The sequence below is a fragment of the Triplophysa rosa genome, linkage group LG6 (genome assembly GCF_024868665.1).
Source record: "Triplophysa rosa linkage group LG6, Trosa_1v2, whole genome shotgun sequence".
NCBI classification, from domain to species: domain Eukaryota; kingdom Metazoa; phylum Chordata; class Actinopteri; order Cypriniformes; family Nemacheilidae; genus Triplophysa; species Triplophysa rosa.
The window spans coordinates 21,003,809-21,021,994 of NC_079895.1; the positions used below are offsets into that span (position 1 = coordinate 21,003,809).

General features: G+C 39.3%; 2 protein-coding genes across 2 annotated transcripts in view; one reads left to right on the forward strand and one right to left on the reverse strand.

Annotated features, from left to right (window-relative positions):
• Positions 1–18,186, reverse strand: part of tsc22d1 (TSC22 domain family, member 1) — a 101,394-nt gene that overhangs the window by 26,982 nt on the left and 56,226 nt on the right. The gene's annotated exons all lie outside the window — the stretch shown is intronic.
• gtf2f2b (general transcription factor IIF, polypeptide 2b) overlaps positions 1–18,186 on the forward strand; it is a 119,332-nt gene that overhangs the window by 5,364 nt on the left and 95,782 nt on the right. Inside the window, exons 2-6 of the mRNA XM_057335467.1 lie at positions 5,847–5,954; positions 6,430–6,521; positions 7,110–7,238; positions 7,521–7,628; positions 7,751–7,820. The gene's annotated coding sequence lies outside the window, so the exon portion shown is untranslated. The remainder of the gene's footprint in view (positions 1–5,846; positions 5,955–6,429; positions 6,522–7,109; positions 7,239–7,520; positions 7,629–7,750; positions 7,821–18,186) is intronic.

Below are 18,186 nucleotides of genomic sequence, written 5' to 3' on the forward strand. Positions count from 1 at the left end.
CATAGCAACCATTTACAGCAACCTAGCAACCGCTCCCATAGACTTTCACTCAGAAATTTACTCCGGCGCGGCAAAGTTCCGTGCTGTGTCTTTCTCTGACACTTTAAAATACTCCACACACTCCCGACACATTTGCTGCATTAATAAAGCACTCTCAATTTCAATTTAAGTGTGCTTTATTGGCATGACAAAATGTACATTCGTATTGCCAAAGCATTTGCAGCTGGGCTGCGTACAAATAGTGCAAATATGTAAACAAACGAAAAGATAATTATAGTAATAAAATAAAATAAAAAAGTGTGATGTACGTAGTGCAACTTAGAGTGGTTTACAATATATGTAAATATATAAAAACAGAAATAGAGTATTAGTAGCAGAATAAAGGGTATATACTGTATGTACATATATTGGAGACATCAGGTCAGGGCAGATTCATTGTTTTCTCTTTTGTTGTGACAGGCAGACACATATTGTGCAGCTAACACACAGCAGTCCTTGTGTTCTCCTAACAGAACCTCTCTCTCACTCTCTTATATCAAACATGCTTTTTGAGCTATTTTCGGCAGAATATTTTCGGTTGCCGAACATTCAGTGCATCCCTGGTAGCCATATCGTCCGATGCCAATTTGGTAGACATCGCCCAACCCTACAATACATATACTTGTAATTTCCAGAAAAAATTACGGTATATCAAAAAATATAATGCTATAATTCTTTTTACTTTTGGTAAGTAAAAAAAGCTGCTAAATCCTCAGGTTTGCTCAAAATATCTACATTAAAACAAAGGATGCAATCTAACACAACTGTATACAACATAACCTGACTGCCTGTGATTTACTAACCTATAAATATGAAATTAACCCAACAAACATTTATATGCATGTACAGTTGCAACGCACACCCTTAACTTGAATGATAAAAAATATATTCAGCAAAAATTTGTCTGCAAAAAAAAAACAGGTTCTAGCAAACTCTGTTTAACTGGGTGTCACTACAAGGAAAACTAAAAACTGGAATTGCACATGATTTCAAGGAATAGTCACAGGCAGGTATTCACTAGTGAACCATAGATGTACAGTGAGGGAAGTAAGTATTTGATCCCCTGCTGATTTTGTAAGTTTGCCTACTTACAAACAAATGAAGGGTCTATAATTTTTATGGTGGGTTTATTTTAACTGATAGACACAGAATATTTAAAAAAATCAGGGGAAAAAAATGTTATATAAAGGTTATAAATTGATTTGCATTTCAGTCAGTGAAATAAGTATTTGATCCCCTACCAACTAGCAAGAATTCTGGCTCCACAGATTGGTTATGTGCCTATATGGACCACAGATTAGTCCTGTCACTTTAAGAAAGTACTCCTAAATCAGCTTGTTATGTATATAAAAGATGCCTGCCAACAGAATCTGTATCTTCCAGTTCAACCTCTCCAACACCATGGTCCAGACCAAATAGGTTTTAAAGGATGTCAGCGACAAGATTGGAGACCTGCACAAACCTTGAATAGGCTACAGACAGAAGCTTGGTGAGAAGGAGACAACTGTTGGTGTGATTATTTGGAAATAGAAGATATACAAAATAACTATCAAATGCCCTTGTTCTGGAGCTCCCTGCAATATTTCCCCAATGGGGTAAAGATGATCATGAGAAATGTTAAAGATCAGCCCAGAACTACACGGAAGAAGCCTGTTAATGATTTCAAGACAGTTGGGAACACAGTTAGCAAGCAAAACATTGGTAACACATTGGTAACACGCTATGCCACAGTAGACTGAAATCCTGAAGCACCCGCAAGGTCCTCCTGCCCAAGAAGGCCCGCCTGGCTCGTCTTAAGTTTGACAATGAACATAAAAATGATTCAGAAAAGGCTTTGGCGAAAGTGCTGGCACTGCTGTGAGACCAAAATGGACTCCTGTGTTTGGAGGGAGAGAAATGCTGACTATGAGCCCAAGAACATCATGTCTACAGAGAAGCACAGTGTTGGAAACATTCTGCTTTAGGGCTTTTTCTCTGCTACAGGTATACAGGATGACTTCACCGCATTGAGGGGCTGAGGGACGGGCCCATGTACCGTAAAATCTTGGACGAGAACCTCCTCCCCTTAACTAGGTCACTGAAGATGGGTCATGGATGAGCCTTTAACATGACAAAGACGCAAAACATATTGCCAAGACAACCAAATAGTGGCTTAAGGAGAAGCACATTAAATGTCCTAGCCAGTCTCTAGACCCTAGTCCTATAGAACCTCTGTGAAGGAGGCTAAAACTCCAATTTGCTGAGCGACAGCCAAGAAACCTTAAAGATTGACAGAGGAGTGGACTAAATGTATCCGGACACATGTGCAAACCTGGTGACCAACTATCAGAAATGTCTGACCTCTGTGCTTGCCAACAAGGGTTTCTCCACAAAGTACAAAGTTATGTTTTGCTTGGGGATCAAATACTTATTTCACTGACTGAAATGCAAATCAATTTATAACCTTTATATAACATTTTTTTCCCCTGATTTTTTTTAATATTCTGTGTCTATCAGTTAAAATAAACCCACCATAAAAATTATAGACCCTTCATTTGTTTGTAAGTAGGCAAACTTACAAAATCAGCAGGGGATCAAATACTTATTTCCCTCACTGTAGATAACAGAGGCTGTAAAATGAGCCAATTCATAAATGTGAAGCAGCGATATTATATCGTTTGCGATATACCGGTAGAAATTCTCCACACAATAGGAATTAGTCTTCCCGCGATATAAACGATAAATTCTAGTTGATGACGTATTTCTTTGTGTGACCCATTCACAGCACATATGTGAAGTGAAAACGGGTATAGCGGAGGGCGGACGTGAAGCTGAGAAAGAGTTTGCACTAAAAGACGAGCTCTAAATCTCGTTTAGGTTGGCACTGTAGATGCATCCGAGTTAATGTTTAGTTTCACTTTCGTTTTATTTAATTCGTTTAAGTATTCGTTGATAGTCATAATACGTTACACCACAACATTTAGTTTGGCTAAAAGTATTTATTTAAACATTCGTTAGATGTTATGCGCGCGTGCGCAAATTGTTTAATACGATTTCTTGCCTGTTATATATAGGATGAACGGAGCGTCCCGTGCTTTCATAGCGACACAGCACGTTATTTTAAATACGTTTATGAGCGTATAAAAGCATGGATTATTTAATTAGATTTCTTTTATCCGCATTTTCTGTTCTCTTTCTGTAGCGCGAGTCATAGACAGATTCAGTGTATGTTGCTATGAGAAGAGAAGGTTCACACAGTTCAAGAGAGAGTGATTGACAGCGTAATGCGATCGATTGTTTCCACTCAACAATAGAATATATACAGTTTTAGGTATGACATGATGTGTTTATTGAGCTTTAGTTCATTTAACTTTTCTTTACTACAACCTTTTGAAGTCGAATCTCACTATTATATTTTATATTTACAAAAATACTATAGGTATATTTTAGGAGCTGTTTGATTTGGGGTAAGTTTTACTTTTTGATAATATTTGTTTTTCTGAGGGCTTAGACTACATGCAGCTACTATCAATTGACGCAAAATACAGCAGTGGATGGCGTTATGGATATATCGTCATTTTTATCGCTATCGCAAGAAATACCAGGAATTATCGTGATATAGTTTTAGGGCCATATCGCCCATCCCTAGCTGCCATTAGTTGATTGTAAAAGGTGACCATGCAAAAGTAACCTTTCATTCTGTAATTCAATGCTCAAAAGTAACCCTTCATCTGTAATTCAATGCTCAAAAAACATGCAGTCCCTCTCCACTGGTTGCAAAAGATCTAAAGCTCCAGTGTTAAAATGACCTTAACAGGGCAGTCGTGGCCTAATGGTTAGAGAGTCGGACTCGTGACCTGAAGGTTGCCGGTTTGATTCCCAGGGCAGGCGGGTTGAGCAAGGCACCTTACCCCTACTTGCTCCCCGGACGCTGCAGTGATAGCTGCCCACTGCCCCGGGTGTACATGTGTTCACTACTCTCTGGATGGGTTAAATGCAGAGGTCACATTTCGGGTATGGGTCACCATATCTGACTAATAGGTCACTTTCATAGGTCACTTTCACTTCACTGTAACGGGGCACATCTGAAAACTCAAAATTTAAGGCATATTTCACTTCTAGTGTAAATGGATCCAAATGGCACGGCTTTTGACGTCGCTAGAGAATCAAGTACAATGCCACCTTTAGTGAGAATGATGTGTGATTCATAATTTGCGGCAAAACATCTCTGGAATTATCACTGAACTTAAAAAACAGCACTCCTACATCTCACACAGTATGAGGTTCTACGTGGAATGTCAAAACAATAAAAACGATGAAAAACAAGTGACATCAACAACCTAACATGCCAAACAAAAGTCAAAAAGCAAACAGGTGTATTGGTGTTCTGATCAGTCGGTTGATTGACTTTATTTTATGTGATGTTCACTCTGTTAAGCCTCAATCTAACTTGATGTACATCAACTGGGCACACAGATATAATGGGGCTGCTAAAGCTAAACTACACAAATTAGAAAAAGGGTTTTCCTGGGAATACAATCTATCCTTTATAGAGATATATACTGTAGGTTAGATACAGTGACTCAGTGATGCACTGAACAAGAACATCACATTTTTAAATGGCAAATGAAATACCACTCGAAGAATCGAGAGTTGTGTAATGTATAGAGGGTATGCACGTGTCGTCACTTTCCCACGAGAGCACGCCGGAACGCGCCTGCTTGAGTGGTAAAACACTGGGCAAAATGAATGGTTACAATATCATTAAACGCAATTCCGCGCAACATTTCAGTGTCTAAGAACATCTGATTCCTTTGTAATCATTGTAATTCATAAGGTAAGGATCACCGTCAAGTCCAGCTGCTTGTAGTTTCAGCAAATAATTGCGTGATTTAGTCCCGGTTTTTTGTTCCTCCTATTGAATGCAGCCATTTTGCCTTAGTTTTACCACTCCAGGGAGCGTGTCCCGGCGTGTTCATGTGGGAAAGTGACGTCAATGCATGCCCTCTATTGGGGTGTGAACTCAACAAAACTCTACATTAGGATGGTCACACTACCCTCTAGTGTTCATTTAGGGAAATTAAATAAAGTTTTGTATAAATACAGGAGGTAGCGCTGGTCAACTTCACAGGGTGAGGAACAATGTTATGTTGATTATGGTCTTTGTTAAATACTCTTGGAAGTGCTGCTATTGCAAGTTATTGTTGCCATTGATTGTTGGCATTAAGGACTTAAAATTAAAATAAAATGGCAGATTACAGTCTACAGCTGTAACTTGGTAATGCTAAACTAAAGGCATTAAGCCGAGAATATGAAATCCTGAGAATACTCCCTACAAGCAAAGCATAATGGGTAGTTTTGTGTCTTGTGAAAGCAAGGTTAATGGATGTGCTTTAGTTAAGTGCTTATAGAAGACATGCATCTTCAATCTTATAATGATCTTATTAGATCACTGGTGAATAGAGGCTCAATCCACCAAGAGGAAAAAAGAAAATTAATATTCTGGACTTTGTGCCTCATAATAATGGAAAGTTTGTTTAGATGGGCTAAGAAAACTGATGATGTAACTTGTAGTGTAGTAGCTTGAAGCTCATTTTCTTGACCAAACAGAAAATACTTTCTATTTACAACACTGTAAAAAAATAATTGTCTGTTTTAGTTGTTTCAACTTCTTTTTATTTGTAGACCATGTTTTTTTATAAATTGTTGAGACAACAAGAAAATGTAAGTTTCTTGGTTCTCAACTAGGGTGAAAGTTGAATTAACGAGCACAATTGTTATTTAAACTAAAAAATGCTTCTTTAAACAACTGCATCATATTTTTGCAGGTTTTTGCTGCAAGTATCGCGAGATTGAAGCAGATCAAGGATCTCCTTCACGTCTCTCAGTTTCCCACCTTGGTGACCCTGACAAACATTCTTCTGTCTGCATTAACGGTGAGTTTTTCATTAGTATTATTTCACAATGGTTTTAACTATATTGTAAACTAATCTTACCTCCCCGTAGGCTAGTAGCTTGGCGTGTTTGCTCAGCTCAGTCAGCCAAAATGTTTATGATGGCCAATCAAATCAAAGGCGACGGGAGTTGCTGTTTACAGAAGTTTGAGGAGATTTTGTTAATGGTAAACAAGTGCAACATATGATGTAATTAGCAACGCATTTAATGTGTTTTACGATAGAAATGTTCAGCAACATCCATGAATGCCCAGTGAAGCATTTAGGGTATATTTTTGACGCAGTTTGTGTAAAGTAATTTGTAATTGTCGCACCATGTCAACCAGAGACGCGAAATTGCAACACAGTAGAAAGGGAATGTTTTCCATGTAATTTTTTTCGTCCTTGTCCACAACGACACGCTACAACTTAAATAAAACGCAACGGTTTAAATATAGAATCCATTTTATCTCATCAGGTTGATGATGAATCCAAAGTCCCTGTAGGCAAGCCGTGGCACTAGGCGGCCATGGATTCAAAGCCACCGGGCAGCTATTTCACTCATGCAAGGTAAAAGTCCTTGAGTGCAGGTTACAACAAGCATATTTAAGTTAGATTGTATTATTTTGGTTTGATTTGTTTTATCAGTATTGTTTTCCAGCCGTTTCTGGCCCATGTATTGCGAGTTACAGATGAATAGCCATTGCTCTTTATCTCGTGTATTGATTGAGGGATACGATAAAAAGAGATTCGGGGTTCTCTCAAAATGTAGGGGAGCGTGATTGACAGCGTGATGCGATCGTCCCCAACCCCAAACGCCCAAAACCTCATTTTAAACATTTAACATAATGTCTAAATGTAATTTAATCTGTTTCTCGAAAGGTTACATTCATTCAAGGACATTCAAGGATTTCTCCTTTCCAAAGCGCTCTGGACCTTGCGCTCCCTAGCCAGAGCCGTTGAGAGAGAGGGTTCCGACACATTTTGATCTCGCCGCCACGCAGTCACATGATTCATCTCTCAATAGAACCAAAGTGTTAGCCAGCAAATTCGTTGTTGGACCTCAAGTATTTCTAAATTGCTATATTTGTCTCTGGTCATGAGTAAGTTTTTAGGCTTAAAAAATTACTTTAGTTAATTATTATTATTGTTTTGCAGAAAATAGACCCTCTGTTCTATGGATTCTGGATGACAGTTAAATGAAGAGGACATGCAATCTCTGCTCTCGTCGTTCATCAAATCAATGTATAATAACAAGGCATTTATACACCAAAGTCACTACAACAGGTTGTGTCCCTTACCTTGTTTTTATGCTGATTGACTTGAAATTGACTTGAAAAATAATCGCTATTAGCCTGTGTCTACACCGAGACAATAAGAGACAATAGAACGCATTAGAACCCATTATAATTTTACATTTTGTCCACACCGGACGTGCCGCGGTGCGATGCAACAATCCCAATAGAACAAGTCGTGTGTCGCGCCATGTCCGGTGTAGACACTGTGTTACTCAGTCTTTCTCATTTTAATTTTGCAATGGTTTTTGAGTTTGTCATTTTTGTTTTTTAGATTGTTGCTGAATTCAGCCAGCTGATGTCCGCTGACCTCATGAGGTCCTTTTATAGTGGCCTAGATGTACATTTGCCAAACAAAATCCTACTGTGGCTTGATGCTAATGTAAGTATTTTTTTGTTAACCAATAAGATTTCTTTATTTAGCATTCACACAATACTCTGTTTAAAATATTTAATTTTTTGCAATGTTCTTGTGTATTGTGTATTCATTCATTGTCATTTCAGGACTCACACCAGAACTGCTTTTTTGTTGGCCATGTCTAAGGATTCCTCCAGTTTTTTAAAGCTTCGTGAGGTATGTTTAAAAATACATTACAGAGGTCTCTCTTTGAAGTAAAGAAGTTGTAGAAATTACATCATAATAGGCACACCTGAAAACTAGTCGCTTTGAATCAAAAATAGGACTCTGTCGAGCTTATATCAATATCTGAGTGCTTACTAAATTTACTCATTTCAATATTTTTCATTCACATTCATGTGGACATTTTGATTGTAAGTGAGGAGCTATGCGAAGACATCTTTCCAAAGAAAATAAATGAAATCTCGCCAATTATTGAATAATGTCAGGTTCTTACTGATATCTCGGATGTCCCCAAGGCTTTTGGACTCCTGATGGGTTTACTTTATGCTGTGAACATTGACTACCCCAAACACATTAAGTAACCCTTTGAGGCTATGCAAAAACACATAATGAACATTGGAGGAAGCAGCTGGTCTTCATGTGTGCATGGTCTCGGCAACAAGTTGCTACCTAAAAAGTAGCTTTTTTAAGAGGAGCTTCAGGGTTTTGTATACCGTTTGCAAATGTTGCAATGTTGGGTTTGTTGTAAAGTTTGTTTTTACACATCTCATGTGAACGAGTTTATTTAAATAGACAAATAGACACAATCTGTTAAGAATATTATACAGTAATTACATGTTGTAGTTCATATTTTAATACAGTTTGATGTGCTAGTTTTTCTTCACTGTAAAAAAACCTTACATTTTGAAGTGCAACCAAATTGACTTTACAAGGCAGTTAAAATGGAAAGTAAACAGTAAAATAAGTTTGTTATGTAATATAATAGTAAAATATCAGATTGAAATGACTTGTAAAGTCAGTTTGATTGCAAAAATGTTGTTTTATATTTAAAGTCAAGTAATGTATGCAATGTATTATTTCCACTTGACATATATAGCGAGTTGTTTGTTTGTTTGCAAAAAATCTATTAAAATGTTAATGGAATTAAGGCAGCAGGTTAACAAAGTTTTTTAAGTTGACTCAAAAGATTTTTTACAGTGAATGTTTGTATTCCTATATCATTGTCAAACACTGTTTTATTTTTGTTAGGCTCATGACATTATGCAGAAAAAGGCAATTCATTGCTTGTCATCCAACTCTGAAATAGTCACTAGATGGTGCTATAACACTACACAGGATACTTCATACCTAATGAACTTTCTTTCTTTTATTGCTAATTTCAGACTCTCCACAACTTTCACATTGAGGAAATCGCACTTTTTAAATTAAACTGTGTGTGAAACGAGAAACAAAAAGAACAAAAAATTAACGTCAAACTGAATGTTCATGAATTAAATTACACGTTCCATAAACATCAAAAATGCCATCAGAGGGCTACTGGCTTACATTAACTCAGCTCAGTACTGCCACATCTACTCCTGCCGAAATCCCCATTCATCAAAAGACAAAACCATTGTGTCCTTTATTACCAATAACGCCTCTTGCCTCTATTACATAAAGTGAGGGAGTGGCAGCTCTGAAAGTGTTCATTTCAGGTTATCTGAAACAATTGGCTCCACAACAAACAGAACCCCAGCAGTCTTTCAAGATATCCTCCATGTGTTTGGCCATCAGGCCGAACACAGAAACCCGGAAGAGGCAGGCCAGCTACCAGACAAGAATTCATTAACTTGCATGGTTGACTCTTAATGATTGGTTGAAGTTCATGTGAAAGCGACCTAGATGCCATCATGAAGTATGACACAAAGCTCCGATAAAACTTGCAACATGACTTTAGCAATGAAAGATATGAGTCAGGACACTCTCATAAGAAAACTATGCTACCTGCCGCACAAGTGGCTAGTGAGTGTACTGCTTGCGTATTTTAACCAGCCTTATAACACCCCTGCCTCTGATGTGTATTTCCGTTCAATTTTTATAGAGAACAAGCTCTACATTTTTCATAAACGCAAGTGCGTATTTCTAATTTTGACATTCGTGAGCAATATCCTGATATTAATGATACATTGCATCATACAAGTGCACATCTAGGCTAATTGATAGCGCTACTACAATGTAACCTTGTCCATCATGAGACCAAAATATTAAGATAAAATTTGGTTACAAACTCAAGCCCAGGCAGATAACATAATGTAGACCATAACTGCATAAAAAGAGACTATTCATAGAAAGAGTGTTATGCCCCGGCCATCACCGTGCCCTCAGAGCCAGACTGTCATATCTAGTCCTCATTAGCAGTCTTATGCAATACCGTCTATCTAGTAGCCACAGTCTGTGTTTGTGTGTGGAGCTCTTTGCTGAGGGCACAGAAGGCAGCCTAGGACACAAAAAACTTTCTATTAAAGGCCTATTCACAGCACGCCAGAACTCTATGAACTCAAGTTCAAATTTCAAGCTGTCAACAGACTAAGTAGATTTGCTAAGCAATTCATTTAAGTAGTCGAACTATTCCAGAGAATTCAGTATTGCACTTACATTAAGAATGCAGCATAGCCGCAAAAATGGGTTAAAGGACAATTTATTTTTCCAGAGGAACCATCAATTCTATCAAAATGTGTTGCAAGGTTATTATAGCTTTTCTGCTAAACTAAAACATTTCTGTTCATTAAAATAAAAAAACTATTAATATTATATTGAACTTTTAAAATATTATTTAAACATCTTAAACTAAATAAAAATCTTTTTCTGTAGCTCAATAGGCAGAGATTTGTGTGAGCAGCGCAACGATCACAATCCCAGGGAACACAAATACTAATAAAATATATACCTTGTAATGCAGTGCAAGTCGCTTTGGATTAAAGCATCTGCCAAATGCATACATTTAAAATGTAGAAATGTTGCCTCAACAATAAACTGAAACCGGTTTGAAATAAGTTGAGGCACTAAAATTATTAACTGAAAATAAAAATTAAACCTAAAAATAAATAAAAAATCTCTACTTCTCTATTCCTTCTCTAATGTTCTCTGCTTGCTTGCTTATACTATCTTAACATTGTATCAGAAACTTTGTATTACTGGCACTTCTCGTGAATATTGCTTGACAGCTGACGCGGTGGTGACTCATCACAATAGCAACAGGGGCCGATCAGTCAGCAGGGCCGAAAGCCATCTACACAGTCATTAAAACCTTCACCAGCACCTGACTTGCTGACTTGCAAGACATCAGGCCTAAATCACAAAACTGGTTTACCAGAGGGGATGGTGAGAGGGAGGTAGATTTATAGATTTATGTTAAAGCACTGAATGAGCTGGTTTGAAGGTAAAAGGAAGCAACCTTATGATTGTTAATGGCAGCCCTGACCACAACACAAGTGAAGGAAACGTGATCAGATCACGTGTGCATCACTCTCTCTTACACACACACTCTCACATTACTTGGCCCTTGGCTGGGTGAATGGAAGGTCTGTGTGTGGCCCCAAAGGAAAGTTCTCCATCAATAGTGCATGGCTGTCACTGGATCTGTGCATCCTGTGTGTTTATTACAGGGGCAGTCGTGGCCTAATGGTTAGAGAGTCGGACTTGTGACCAGAAGGTTGCCGGTTCGATGCCGGCGGGTAACGACTGACGTGCCCTTGAGCAAGGCACCTTACCCTACTTGCTCCCCGGGCTGCAGTGATATCTGCCCAGGGAAGAAAGTAGGGTGCGTGTGTTCACAACTTGCTGTGCGTGTGTTCACTACTCTCTGGATGGGTTAAATGCAGAGGTCACATTTCGGGTATGGGTCACCATATATGACTAATAGGTCACTTTCACTTTATGTTCCTCTAAGAGAGCTGGTGTGGCATACACGCTTTGGAGTGTGTGGGCTGTAAACGAATGATCCTGAGGTAAGAAACTAATTCGTGTCAGAACATTAAATCAACAAAATTATAAAAATGGCAAGACAAACATTTAACCAGAGGTGCTAGGGGTGTGACCCTCGAGAACACAATATCCTCACGCAATTGGCATGATGGAGTGCTGGGCTCGAAATTGCGACCATTTTAATCGTATTTTCTCCCTAAATTTAACCTGTGCGACCTCTAAATATATTTGGGAGCATTTGTGTAAGTGCACATTTTGTTGCGGTGCGACCTATTTTCATTACTGTACAGAACACGCTAATAACTGCACGAAGTATGTGCGTGCTGAGCTACAGTGATCGGCCCGGCCATTCTTAAACCCTATTCGGATGGGATTAGTTTTATATGGGGAAGTGGGGTAAAGAAATTATTACCGGAGCTTCTCAGTAAGTGTAGTCCCGACCAAATGTGCCATCTCAGTAATAATTACGGAAAATATTGGGAAAGATTACAACGACTTTTACCTTCTGTAAAAAGGTCTGGAATAACTACCTCAGGTAATACTAATCCAGAGCGAATAGACCAGCTGTAAATATGCACGTAATTGTGTCTTTTCGTGTTTAAATGTAGTTTTACACAGAGTATGGAGGCGTCTGATGAAGGAAGCATTCAGTTGCCGTTTATGCGGTGGGAAAAAGCACTTGTTAGATGCACAAAACTTTTTTTAGTTTTAGGTAGAATAAATATTATGATAAATAATTTAGCCAGACAGACCTATATATATATATATATATATATATACTGTATATACACACAGTATCTATATATTACCGCGCAGAAGGTTTGCATTTGTTACAAATGAGGTAGGCTAATTAAATGTTTATGCTTACTTATGAGGTAAGTTATGTGGTAAGTTTATACTTACTTATGAGGCAAGTAGCCGAGTAAAAAACAGGGTAATGTACATCATCGGGGTCCATTCTCACAACCGGCTGCTTGCTTGACTTACATGATCTCTTACTTTTATTTATATATATATATATAGCAGGGGATCAAATACTTATTTCCCTCACTGTATACTGTATATGTTTGCACACGTGATATTATAAAGCAACGTCGTACGCACATGATGACAGGGGATGGTGGCGGTGTGTAAAACGTGTTACCCCTCCCACTTCTGGTAGTTTTACTTAGATTTTTTATCCCGTGAGATTTGGCCATTAATATCACAGACATCCTGTGGTAAAATAATTTTACCCCACCTCCCCATGTAAAACTAATCCCATCCAAATAGCGCTATAGACAACGTGATTTTCCATCCCGCATCCAAACCGTTTTTCAATGCAAACGCGCTAGAAGGACGGATTTCAACGTTCGCTCATGTCTGCATAGCCTCATGCATGAGCACTAGTGTTTACAGCGGTTCTCCATGCCAGCAACGCTTTGGGAGCGCGCAGCTGAACAGCAGCGGACTGTACCACAAGTACAGTATAGCAATTGCAAGTTCACATTACGTTATTTTAAAAACATTCACAGACAAACCTCTTCAAAAGCAAATCATCTGTGTCTAACATATGTGGAATGTAAGCATAAAACATGATGTGTTTAGTTTTAACTGTTTCTCTAAAGGCTATTAGATTAGATTAGACTAGATCGGCTATCCAATGTGGCTTTTTGTCACGTTCGCTTTTTACTTAATGAAACTTGATCAAAATATGGAAAACAATGTGTTACTTGGAGCAAGACATACTAATTTGACTAAAACACCTAATTTTTTTTGGAGTCATGCACACTGATGCGTGAAACCGGTCTTGCGTGCAAGTTACTAAATAATTATTGCAAGCAAATATTACCATAACATGTTTTGGCTGGATTTGCAGTAATTTTTTTTCCCAGTTGTGAAAATTTCATTGCCCACTGGCATATGCACCTCTTTGGGGTGTGACGAGACACTTATCCCACAAGACGAGACATGAGACTGGGTTCACGAGAACAAGACGAGACAAGATTTTTAGAAATCCTCAATGATGAAATATATAGGGAAACATAGTCTTTTATTCACATTAAAAACACAAAATGCAAAAATTGTAGTCATTATAAAATCAACTTCTACTTCATGAAACAAAATAAACTTCTATTTTAATGAATTATATTATGCAAGAATAAACAATATGTAAACACTGCAAAATGTTTGCTCACAAACTAAACTGACAGGCAGGAATTGCACAAAAATTATGCTTTGGTTTCTTAACGGGGCAGCTATTAGTAAAGAGCTGTGGTTGTTTTATCTATATGTTTTTGCATAGTGCTCATGTTAGCAGAGGTGGCGATCAATGAAATTTTCACAACTGGGAAAAAAAATTACTGCAAATCCAGCCAAAACATGTTATGGTAATATTTGCTTGCAATAATTATTTAGTAACTTGCACGCAAGACCGGTTTCACGCATCAGTGTGCATGACTCCAAAAAAAATAAGGTGTTTTAGTCAAATTAGTATGTCTTGCTCCAAGTAACACATTGTTTTCCATATTTTGATCAAGTTTCATTAAGTAAAAAGCGAACGTGACAAAAAGCCACATTGGATAGCCGATACTGATCATTTTACTTAAAGCAACACTAAAGAACTTTTGCTCACAGTTCCCCCATGTGGTTGATAGGCGCAATTGTCTGTTTTCAGTGTCGTAAATACTGTCGCTGTTTAAGCTACCGATTGGGCAGCACAATACACGTGAATTTGTTGACTAAGCAGAAACCGCCGTTACATCATGTCACTTCATAAATTGTGCATGTGCTATACTACTGGGATATACTTAGGGCTGGGCGATATATCGATTCTTAAGATATATCAATATATTTTTTCAACGCGATGCGGGATTAGATAATATTGTTAATATCGATATGGGGTGTGTTCAACTTGAAGCGGCTCTGTGGTGTCTGACATGCGCATTACCCATGCGCAGAGTGAGCAGAGCACTCTCGCTCTGCGCGCGAACTGGACGGACCCCGCAATTTACATGTTTTAAACAAGTGGTGTGCAGCTGTATGCAGGGTTTTTCCTGCATAGAGTAATTGTCATGTCAAATGTCGTGCCACCTCAGGCTCTCGCCAAAATTATGTTGTGAGTCTTCACAAGAAATGCTGTGTGCATTTAACAGACTGTCATTTGTAACTGCAGTTGCGACATTACGCCACAGTGCAGGCGCTGTTTCATTATCAGCACACTGAGGTTGTGTTTCACGACTGTTTGTTTTGCATCCAAGTACATTTAATTTCTTGAAATTTCTTAAATTAACATGACGTACATCATTGTAATGTCTTTAGCTGTGCAATTGGATCGTTGAATCGTTGAATCAGCGTATACTGAACTCAGCGAGTTAGCCAGTATGAACGCACATTGCGTTTAGAACGACTCGCACACGAATGACTCATTTGAACCGATTCATTTAAACTATTGAACTTTTCAGTCACTAGCGAATATAAGAGATCATTGAATCATTTAAAGTGAACCACAGAGAATGAAAGATGTGAATGAGCTTTGCTCATTTTGAAAGACTGGTTAATTCAGTTGGCTATTGTGGGCTGAAAAGTTAGTTGAAAATGATAAAAATGCTTTATTTGATTAAAAAAAACATTTCTGTTTGGTTGAATAAAAGTAATGTTTTATATAACTTAATAATTGTCATTTTATCTAATTTTGTTAGAACTTTTAACATGTCAAACTCAAAGTCACTTTGCTTAATTAAGCCACTTCAAGGTACGGTAGGCCTACGTGTGTGTGTGTACAAGATCAGGATGGCACCACCTCCGCCTCATTTTGAGCCAGGAAAAACCCTGTGTCATTGAATTTCTTTTCACAAGCCATTTTAATAAAGGTGATTGTGACATCTCACATGAGGCTTTGACTTGCTAGTAAACATGTATTCCACTTTGTAGAAAATATCGATATACATATCGGATATTGCCTTTCATCAAAAAAATACAGAGATATGAATTTTGGTCAATATCGCCCAGCCCTAGATATACTAATAGCTCAAACTAGATTCTGAGGTAGCAGCTGGTTGTTAGCCGTTAACACATGCTAGCTACGTAACAGCTAGTGTGCTAAAATTAGCTACATAGCACATTTGCAGTAACCCAAAACACAACGCATGGACGTGAATGTGTTTAGTAACCAACGAAAATACTTTTCTGTAGTTATATTTTTCATAAACACACTCGTGACCAGACTTTGTGCATTGTGTAATAGGTGCAATCACTAACTTAAACTCAACTCGCTATAAGAATAATGCCTAGCATGCTAACTATAGATACCGATAACATTAGTCTACCTGCATGAACTAAGGAATCAGCAACTTTTGACCATAAAACATTTATTGTGGTTTGGTAGTCATCGTTTACAAGCATTACACTAAATTCGTGACAAGTGAAGTGAAAGTGACCTATTAGTCAAGATATGGTGACCCATACCCGAAATGTGACCTCTGCATTTAACCCATCCAGAGAGTAGTGAATACACGCACACCCGGAGCAGTGGGCAGCTATCACTGCAGCGCCCGGGGAGCAGGTAGGGGTAAGGTGGCACCTCAAGGGCACCTCAGTCGTTACCCGCCGGCTCTGGGAATCGAACCGGCAACCTTTGGTCACGAGTCCGACTCTCTAACCAACGTTACGTTAGCTATTGAGCCCGGCAACATTGCATTATTATCTCTCGTCTACCTTATGGTTATAAATTGTGAACCAGTAACGTAAGTGCGCCAATAAACAACCTGAGCACAGCCTAATAACTAATAAGCTCAAAAGTACAGGACAGTAAGCAAAAATGTACATATAAGACTTTCAAATACAGTAGCAGGAGGTCTAGGTCTCCATCCGTTTTGCAACCCGTTGCCTCTTGCAGCTCGCGCCACCGAGTGTAAGTCCGTCAGATATTGATCCGTGTTCGGGCTCGTGTCCGATCACTCTCTCTCTTTCTTCGCTTCCTCCGAATTGCTGGCTCTGCCATGGCATTGATTTTGAGACATGCATATTAAATGTTTGTGTTATAGTTAACTGTTTGCAAACTCTACCCAGGCTACGAGTAAAATATGAGACATATGCCGTAAAGCAGGTCTCACTCTTCCTCAGGCAGGGGATGGGCAGGGCTGTGTGTTCCGACCCTAACACAGAACTTACAGAGTGTGGTTTGAGCAGCTAGGAGGCTGCTCAGGTAGCAGCGGCAGTAGAACATTATTTTTAGGTCGAAAGACTACATAGTTTTGCTTTAATTATTACTTTCAGTTAGTATCGGCTAAGTAGGCGTTAATGGTTATATACCCAGTAATACCATATTAATGCATCTCTAGTTTTAGCCACACTTTACCAAGTGTACCCACACCCAGCCCACACTTCCCCCGGGGTGCCCACATTTACCCCGGTGTACCCACAGCATTCCCACACTTCCCCCCAGTGTACCCACAGCATTCCCACACTTACCCAAGTGTACCCACAGCATGCGCACACACAGCCCACACTTCCCCCAGTGTACCCACAGCATGCGCACACACAGCCCACACTGCCCCCAGTGTACCCACACCCAGCCCACACTTCCCCCAGTGTACCCACAGCATGCGCACACACAGCCCACACTGCCCCCAGTGTACCCACACCCAGCCCAAACTTCCCCAGTGTACCCACATCATGCCCACACTTCCCCCAGTGTACCCACATCATGCCCACACTTCCCCCAGTGTACCCATACTTCCCCCAGTGTACCCACACTTACCCCAGTGTACCCACAGCATGCCCACACACAGCCTACACTTCCCCAGTGTACCCACACCAAGCCCACACTTCCCTCAGTGTACCTACAGCAGGGGTCACCAACACGGTGCCCGCGGGCACCAGGTCGCCCCCAAGGACCACATGAGTCGCCCGCAGGCCTGTTCTAAAAATAGCACTTGTGAGCTGCGTCTGAAATTAAATTTTATTCTGTTGCTATTCTTTTTTAATCACACTTGCATTTATATATATTTAAAAATGACAATATCTTAAAAATATGTTCATTATACATGAGTTTAGATAAGTTTAGGTGAACTCTGACCTACTCTAGTTCAAAAGTATTTTGCGCGAGACAAAACCAGTGCTCGTGGAGAGGAAGCTAGAGGGCGCGCGATGAAGATGGTAGCTGAATGCAGTTTCTTGCAAGAAATAAGAAAACTTATCACTTTCACAACGAATGTGAGGAGGAATTCTTTTTTACGACTGTGAAAGAAACCTGCGTGTGTCTCATTTGCGGGGCGACTGTGCCGACGGCAAAGCGGCACAATGTGGAGAGACACTTCACTACGTATCACAAAAGCTACCATGCGAACTACCCACCGGGAAGTGCACTACGGACAGAAAAAGCCCGTGAGCTAAAGGCAGCTTTGGGTAAGCAACAGTCTTTTTTCACGAGGCCAGCTAAAAAGTCACAAAAAGCAACCGAAGCCTCGTTTAGAGCTACACATTTTCTGATCAAGAAGAAGAAGGCATTTTCAGACGGAGAAGTTTTCAAAGAAGCAATGATGATAATTGCTAACACTGTACTTAAAGACGAGAAAAATGGAACCGATCTAATCTCCACTCTCTCTGACGTCCAACTGGGTGCATCTACGATGGC